Below are 7,725 nucleotides of genomic sequence, written 5' to 3' on the forward strand. Positions count from 1 at the left end.
TTAATTCGGAGCTTGATGGCCGCGGTCGGGAGTGACGTGACCGCGGGGATTTGGTGGTTGGCCGCGGTCGGGAGGCTTCTGACCGCGGGAAATAGGCTGTTGGCCGCGGTCGCGTGACTTGCTGGCCGTCTTCGAGTGGCTCCGGGGCTAATGGAATATCTTGAGATCCAACCGTTGGAATGTCTCCAAACCAAGTGCATTTGAAAGCTGGTTGATTCTTCTATAAGTTGTCCAATTTTGAGGGTGATCGGACGGTGAGAAAGACTTCGTCTCTCCATGAGAGTTCTGACGGTCTGCATTTATCTAAAAGAGTCTTTTTGTTCTAATTTCTGCCTCTTTATCCCAAATTACCTGAAAAGTCTTTTAAAATCCGGAAACATAGAAATCCTTTGAAAACCTTTGAAAATGGAGTAAAAACACTTGTAAAAGATATTAAAGTGATCCATAAAAATTGTCAAAATCCGGTGTTATCAACTCCCCTAGACTTAGTCTTTTGTTTGTCCTCAAACAAAACAAAGGCTAAATCTCGGCGAGAGGTTTGAAAACGCAGAAACTAAACAAAATCTCAGAGACCAAACTTCTAGACCAATATCAATTAGTATGCATCAATCGGGAATAGCATAGAAAATTCGCACTAGCAATATAGGCATAACTAGTCCGTTAATCCGTCATGCGGAAATCTATGCACTAGGATCTAACTTCCAGTCAACTAGCTCTTAACATTCATTAAAAATCTCGGTGGTTCTCATCAAAGAATGTCTAGGCAAGGCAATCTAGGCTAGGTGTTAAAAGGGATTATTCTAGGGGTGAGGTTTAAAGTGTTTACGGGTTACCTGAAGATCTGGAGGATGCAAGATATTATGCAAAACCGCAAGAGAGAATGAAGCTGTTGGTATCCACAGTTTTCAGTCACTTTCTTCTTGCCATAGATTCCTGGTCTTCTTCCTCAGGTTCTCTCCTAACTCTCCCAGACTTAGATTTTTGTAAATCTTTCAAAAACATAGCTCTATAAACGTTTAGTAGATGCTTCTTGCTCCAAAAATTTCGACAATCTAAGACTCATTAGGCTTTTTTTCCCTCTCTCTCTTCATTCGTTTTTTTTTTGAAGATAAACTGGTCATCTAGGACGACAAAGAGTGGTAAAAGTGAGGGTAAAAGACGTCCTAGATGTGTATGTCGATGCCTGCCTAAAATCAATGATGAGAAAATTAGATGTCAATATTAAGGTCAAATAAAATGAGCTAGTATATCCTGTCAGAAAGAATATCCATGAATAGAAGTCCTCTGGTGGGAGTTCGTAGTGCAAGTATTCTAGCTACCGCATAATCTAGTGCTAACCACGAATGAGCTATCATGCATAGTGTAGAAGTGTGGAGATCTAAATCATCACAGTTTTGCGTCAAATATTCCTGAAAAATACTTAATGTCGAATAGGTTACATATTAAAATTTAAAAAGTACTTGAAATTTAAAAGCAAAAGCAGGAAAATGATTAGTACGGATAGACAGCCTCCCCCAGACTTAAATCACACTGTCCCCAGTGTGAAAAAGTTGGTGAGAAGATGGTGAATAAAAACGAAATAAAATAAGATAAAAGAAAAGAAAATGATGATAGAACCGTGATGGTAGTGAAGTGCTGATCAATCACTCATCCTCTGATGTGTCGTCTGCAAACTGGTGCTGCTCCTGTAGGAAGGTGACAACGCGTTCAAAGCGTCGTTCCTGTCTCTCAACTCTGCTCTCCAGATCAGAATGTGCGTGCGATGATGTAGATGATGAGGTGTGGCCGGTCGAAACAGATGGCTGAAAGTGAGCACGGGCAGCAGCTGCATCACGCTTCGCCTTGGCCACTATGTATTGGCCAATGGTGAATAGTAGACGAGGTACAGATGGCAGAAAATCATCAGGTTCCGGAGTCCATCGTGGACGTCCTCCGTTACACAATCTCGGGATAGATGCTGAAGGCAAGCTGACTCGGTGCTCCTCAGTGCCAGTGCAATACTTGTAACCAAACCTGTCTGGATCGAAAGTGGCAAGATAGATAGTGCGATCGCGAGAGAGATAAAGTAGATCATACCACACATCGGGAAATGGATCATCAGATGAGAAATCGAATCCTACAGCCTGTAGTATCGCTGTAATAGCACTCCCGTAAGCTGGAGTAGCGTCCTCGCAACCATGTAAATCATGCTTCACCTTTACCATATTATGCGCTATGATCCAGGCAAAGCAGGCAAGTCGTGGATCGTCCACAAATGGAATCTGAAGTGTAATGAGTTCAGTCTTCAAAACACCTCCCATGTTGGCTCTAGAGAAGATCGTGTGTGCTAAGAGTTTGTGCACAACTCTCACTGCTGGATGAGTAAGAAGGGCTGACTTCGATCTCCCGCTATCATAGACTCCATGACCCATCTCTCTCCACAGGTTAAGATCAGGTTCATCTTCAAGGTAAATGCCATCAGTGTATGGAAGCTTAAGAGCTTCACAAACCTCAGAAATGGTGAGAGAGTAAGGCTGTCCGCGGATAGAGAATGACAAGATGTCATCTGATGCTCTGGGGTTCCTCCTCTTCGTGTGGTGGAGTGTGATAGTCGCTAAGAACTCACGAACTAGCTCAGGATAAGTCAGAAGGTTCAGCTCCATGTAGGGTCTCAGCTTAAGTGCATCGATACCAGATCACATCCTCTCTGATTCCAAGCATCTCGAGTGTATGATAATCAATGCAAGGCGTGGGTTTGATGTTCAGCTTCTTGAAACGTCTTGCATAGTCTACTCTCGGGTTTGTCTCCCTCCCAATGTATCGAATCTGTGGTGGCTCAGGAGCTGCTCGTGTTTCTCTTGAGTGCTGGAGCAATCTCATCACATAGTTTCTCCTTCTCGGTCTGGCTTGGTTCAGCATGTACTCTCCTAGAGTAGCATCATCGAGAATGTCCTCAGAGCTGTCACCAGTGCGACGTCTTCTTCGGGATCTAGTTTGTTCCATTTTTCTGCAAAACGAAATGATTCTTGGAAAAAGAGTGAATATGGATGCTGATTTTAACACATTAAGATCTGTTATACTAATACTAGCATAAAGAGATTAATTAAAACCATGAGCAAGCAGAATTGACATTAAATCAGAGAAATCAAGTAGTTCATGACCAGATTCGGATTTTTGATGTTCTCAACATAGAAATCTTCTAAAAATTGGTTTTATGAGCAATTTCCATGAAAATTCTAAAGATTACCCAATACTAATCACTCATCACACAAGACTTAATCAAATTCATCAATTTTGCTGTTCCAAATTCGATTTTTTATGAAGCATGTAGAATCCAAATTTCAAAAATCTCAATTCCTCTTAAGCTAGGTGTTTAAAATCGATTTTTAGATAACCTAAAAGGATAATCTATTGTTCTTAAGCTATTTCCACCATCAATAGACCAAGATTTGGGTTTTTAAATAAAACCCTAAGTTCTAAAATCAAGTAAAAATGGCGAGTTTGAGGTTCATACCTTGCTGGAAAGAGAGATTTGATGGCAGAATTGAAATCAGCTTTGAAAAAGAGTGAGGTTTGAGCCAAAAATCTCTTAAAAAACTTAACAATTGAAAAATGTGTTCTATCTCCTAAATCTCCAAGTCTTTTGGAAGAGAAGAGAAGAAGGAGTTTTGATCCAAAAAGTTTGTTTCTTTTCTTTAAAAAGCGTTTTTGTGGCAAAAACGGAAAATTTCTGGAAATTTTTAAGTTTACGGGAACTTACCTTTCTTGTTTGCACGTTAGGAAAGTTTAAAACTTACGGAGGATCTTTACAGGTTTTACCGGGAATATTTGGGGAAACACCGGGAATCACCGGGAATCACCAGGCAACACCGGGAATCACCGGGCAACACCGGGAATCACCAGGTAACACCGGGAATCACCAGGTAACACCGGGAACCTTTTGCAAAACGGCAGAAATCCGAGTCTCTGCCTCAACGACCAACGGCCACGGTCAGGAGATGCGCGACCGCGGTGATCGAGGGGTCGGCCGCGGTCACATTCACGGTGCCGCGGTCGATGCTTCCTTGGCTGCGGGTCGGTCGGTCGCGACTGCGGCTCTTCCTCCTGCGGCCTTTGTCCAATCTTCTCGTCTTTGCCGGGCCGAGAAACTAAAAACCTACCTTTTTCTTCTTGGTTTTTCTAATTTTCTGATTTTTTGTGTTTTTATTTTATAAAATACCTGAAACTTAAAAGAAAAAGAAAGCATAAATTGTAAAAAATGAAAAGAAAACTAAAAGAAAGAGTACCTAAATGGGTTGCCTCCCATTAAGCGCTTTTGTTTTAAGTCGTTTAGCTCGACGTAAGCATGAGGAATCAGGCTGATTTGAATGGCACTCCACTTGATGTGCCTTTATCACTTCCGGTCGCTGGAGGTTTTACTTATTCTCCTTGAGGAGCCGTCTTTTTACCTTTACTCTTCTTTCGGACTTTCATATTGTTTAAAACCCTTTTTGTGTTTTCGATCAGCTCCTGGATCTGGTCCTCACTGGTTTCTGTTGCATCTGGTGGAATGATGATCTTGATCTTTGCAAAAGCTTCCGGCTTCTCCTTTTCTTTCTCTTTTGGCCTGTTTCCTTTGCTTGGAAAATCGTCTAAGATAGTCGGATAGTACCTTCTGCGATCCACATTCAGGAAAACAGCATGCCGGTTTACGTGATCGATTACTGCTCCTACTGTAGCTAGGAATGGCCTCCCAAAAATGAGTGGCCTCTCCTTGTCTTTATCCATCTCCAGGACTTGGAAATCTGCTGGAACGATTTTGTCTCCCACTAGAACTTGTAGATCATGAATCGCCCCTTCAGTATCTTTTTGAGATGAATCTCCAAAAATAACCTTAACCGTCGATGTTCTCAAGGTTTTTATGCCCAATTTTTCGGCAAATGTCTTAGACATGATGTTGACATTGGCTCCGGAATCGCACAGGCAGTCTGTAAACTTGATTCCTGAAATGAAACATTGGAAAACAAAACGTCCCGGATCATCGGCTTTTGTAAGCCTTTGAAACGGTGATCGTTCAGGTACCTTAAACGGTGGCTGCTTGGGGTCGATATCCTTGTACAGTGGTACAAAGATTGGGGTTTCTTCTTTCTTTCCATCGGTTTCGGCCTCTTCTTCGGGCAATGTGGTTATGGCGTTGCAAAACTTCTTAGGGTTATCTTCAACTCTTCCTGGAAGAACTCCACTTTGCCTCTTCATAGAGTCGGCTGTTTGGGCGACTTGCACGTCTAGCTTTTTGACGTGCGAAGATAAAGATTCAAACTTACCGTTCAGATCATTGTACATACAGTCAACTTTCACGTTCACGTCTTTAGATGCTTTTTCGTTCGTCATAACGAGCTGTTGGATGGACTGTTCAAGTCTACCAATTTGTGAAGCTAGCTGGTTCGTTGTGACTCCCTGCTGTTGTACAAATTGATTGTTAAAACCCGTACCTTGGTAGTTATATGGTTGTCGCGGTTGATATGGTACTATTCCTCCGAAGTTTCCACCTTGAAACTTGTTTTGGAAGGATTTTTGCTGAGGTGGGTAGTACTGATCTTGAGGATTCTCCACATTTGGATTGCGGTAAGAGAGATTGTTGTAATTCGCATTCCGGAAGTTGTTGTTGAAGCTATTGTTGGAGCGATTTTGATATGGCACCAGTGCTCCTACGTAGTTCACATCTTCTTCTTGAAAGGCTTGATTAATGTGATCGATATCACTAGGTCCTTCATCTTCTGCGCCATTGTTGGTCTCACAAGCATGGATTGGGCGATTGTTGCTCTTCAGAAGCTGGCTCACCATGTTTCTCAACTCGGTTATCTCCTTGTTGTCTGTTCCAGCTTGCTTCATCGATCGATCGTATTCAGGACAATCATTGTTATTGGCTTGAGTCAAATTTTCGATGAGAGCTCTTCCTTGGGCTATCGTTTTTTGTCCAAAATCTCCATTGCTTGCTGTATCAAGTGAAAGTTTGTATTTTAGTTGCAAACCTCGGTAAAATGTGCTCATCAGGCTTGATCCATGAAATCCATGGTGAGGGCAATCACGTTCATACTCCTTAAAACGCTCCCAGGCTTCATAGAAAGATTCAGTTGGCCCTTGTTGAAAGTTTGAGATCTTTGTTCTCAACTGATTCGACCTTGACTTAGTGTAGAAGTGGTTCAGGAAAACAGTTCTACATTCTTCCCAATTAGTAATCGATCCTGCAGGCAAAGATTTCAACCAACGGTGAGCTTTATCTGCTAATGAAAAAGAGAACAACTTACACTTTAAATAGTCTGGTGGAACTTGATTTGTTCTCATCATGCTGCAAATTTCTTCAAAGAGCTCAAAAGGAACTCCATGGAACTGATTTTGCTTCACCAATGAGATGATTTGAGGCTTGACTTCAAACTCATTCCGGTTCGGAAATGGTACTTGAATTTCAGATTGATTCTGAAAATTTTGAGTAGGTGCATCAAAATCAGCTATGCGATGGTTCCTGGCTTGTCTTCGGTGTTGATTTGCTGGCGGAATAGGGCGGTTAATGCGTCCATTCGGCTGCATTCCTTGGTGGTCACCATCGGCTGCATTGATATGTGCATCAGGGTCTTCATGCTCTTCTCTATCGCGATTCTGGTGGTTTCATGGAAGAACCTCATCCTCCTCTTCATTCTGTTGAGTATGATCACCTCCTCTGTGATCATTCTCTTCATTTTCTCCATGTTCGAACCCGTCTTGGTCCATATTTAAATTTCGATTAATAGGATCTCCAGGCTGGTCGTCGTTGGCCATTCCTTGCGTTCGTCTAAGTCTTCGAAGTTCTCTTTTGTGTCTATCTATCTCGTCTAGAATTGGAATGTTTTCTACAGGTCTGCGCCCGGTATTCATGCAATTCAGAGGAAAACAAAAGAAGGGAAAGATAATTCAGCAAAACTTTAAGAAAGAACTAGAGATCAGGTGTCTAGAACAGAAGTTAAAACAAGAAAAATATCAAAAGGCAGCGAAACAAATCCCCTGCAACGGCGCCAAAAACTTGATGTCGTGTCAACTGTGTGAGGGAACAAGTTTTACCCTTAACAAAAACAAATGAAAGCCGCAAGTGCACAGCTAATCAGTTGTAGTATTTAGGGAACGAATCCACAGAGATTTGTGTGCCTGGTATTCTTCTACGGTTTCTAACTTTATGTCTAGACTAGATTGGTTTTAAAGGTTGGTTGTTTGTCACGAATTAAACTAAAACTTAAAGAAAGCAAATAAATCTATCCTATAAAGCAAGTAGAAAAATCGAATGGAAAACAAGTAAAGCAAGTAAATATCGAACTAAGGCAATTGAAATGCAGATCTAAATAAGCAAGTAAAAATCGATGGGTTTGTAAACTATGGCTAAAAACGCTGGGCTTTTGGGAACTCTAAGGGATCATAATCGGTTTTAACACTAAGGTAGATAGATTGGGATTGACGGATAACGATATATGGGTTCTAGAGCTAGAGTACGGCGGTATGACTACGTCACTGTCGTGATCATAACCAACTGTTTCTCGCAACCCTGACCAGTAGGTTTCCACTCTGGCCCTGGAAGGGAGAGAATGCAAGAGCTGCACAAGACTCGTCAATACTCACGATCTCGCCGCAGGTAGGTTTCCACTCCTACGGAAAAATCGCCTGTTTCATTCTAGGGCTGATACTTAATGAAAACTTTCGCAACACTAACTATCTAGATCAGATACCTGGTGATCAATCAAG

The 7,725-nt window shown here is 41.9% G+C and overlaps 1 non-coding gene across 1 annotated transcript; it reads left to right on the plus strand.

Moving 5' to 3' along the window:
- The first annotated feature begins 6,025 nt into the window (after window positions 1–6,025).
- LOC112083678 lies at window positions 6,026–6,131 on the plus strand. The gene has a single exon (XR_002897814.1). It is a non-coding gene; the product is annotated as a small nucleolar RNA R71 (small nucleolar RNA).
- Window positions 6,132–7,725: the final 1,594 nt, after the last annotated feature.

The sequence above is a fragment of the Eutrema salsugineum genome, unplaced genomic scaffold (assembly GCF_000478725.1).
Source record: "Eutrema salsugineum unplaced genomic scaffold, Eutsalg1_0 scaffold_6, whole genome shotgun sequence".
NCBI classification, from domain to species: Eukaryota; Viridiplantae; Streptophyta; class Magnoliopsida; order Brassicales; family Brassicaceae; genus Eutrema; species Eutrema salsugineum.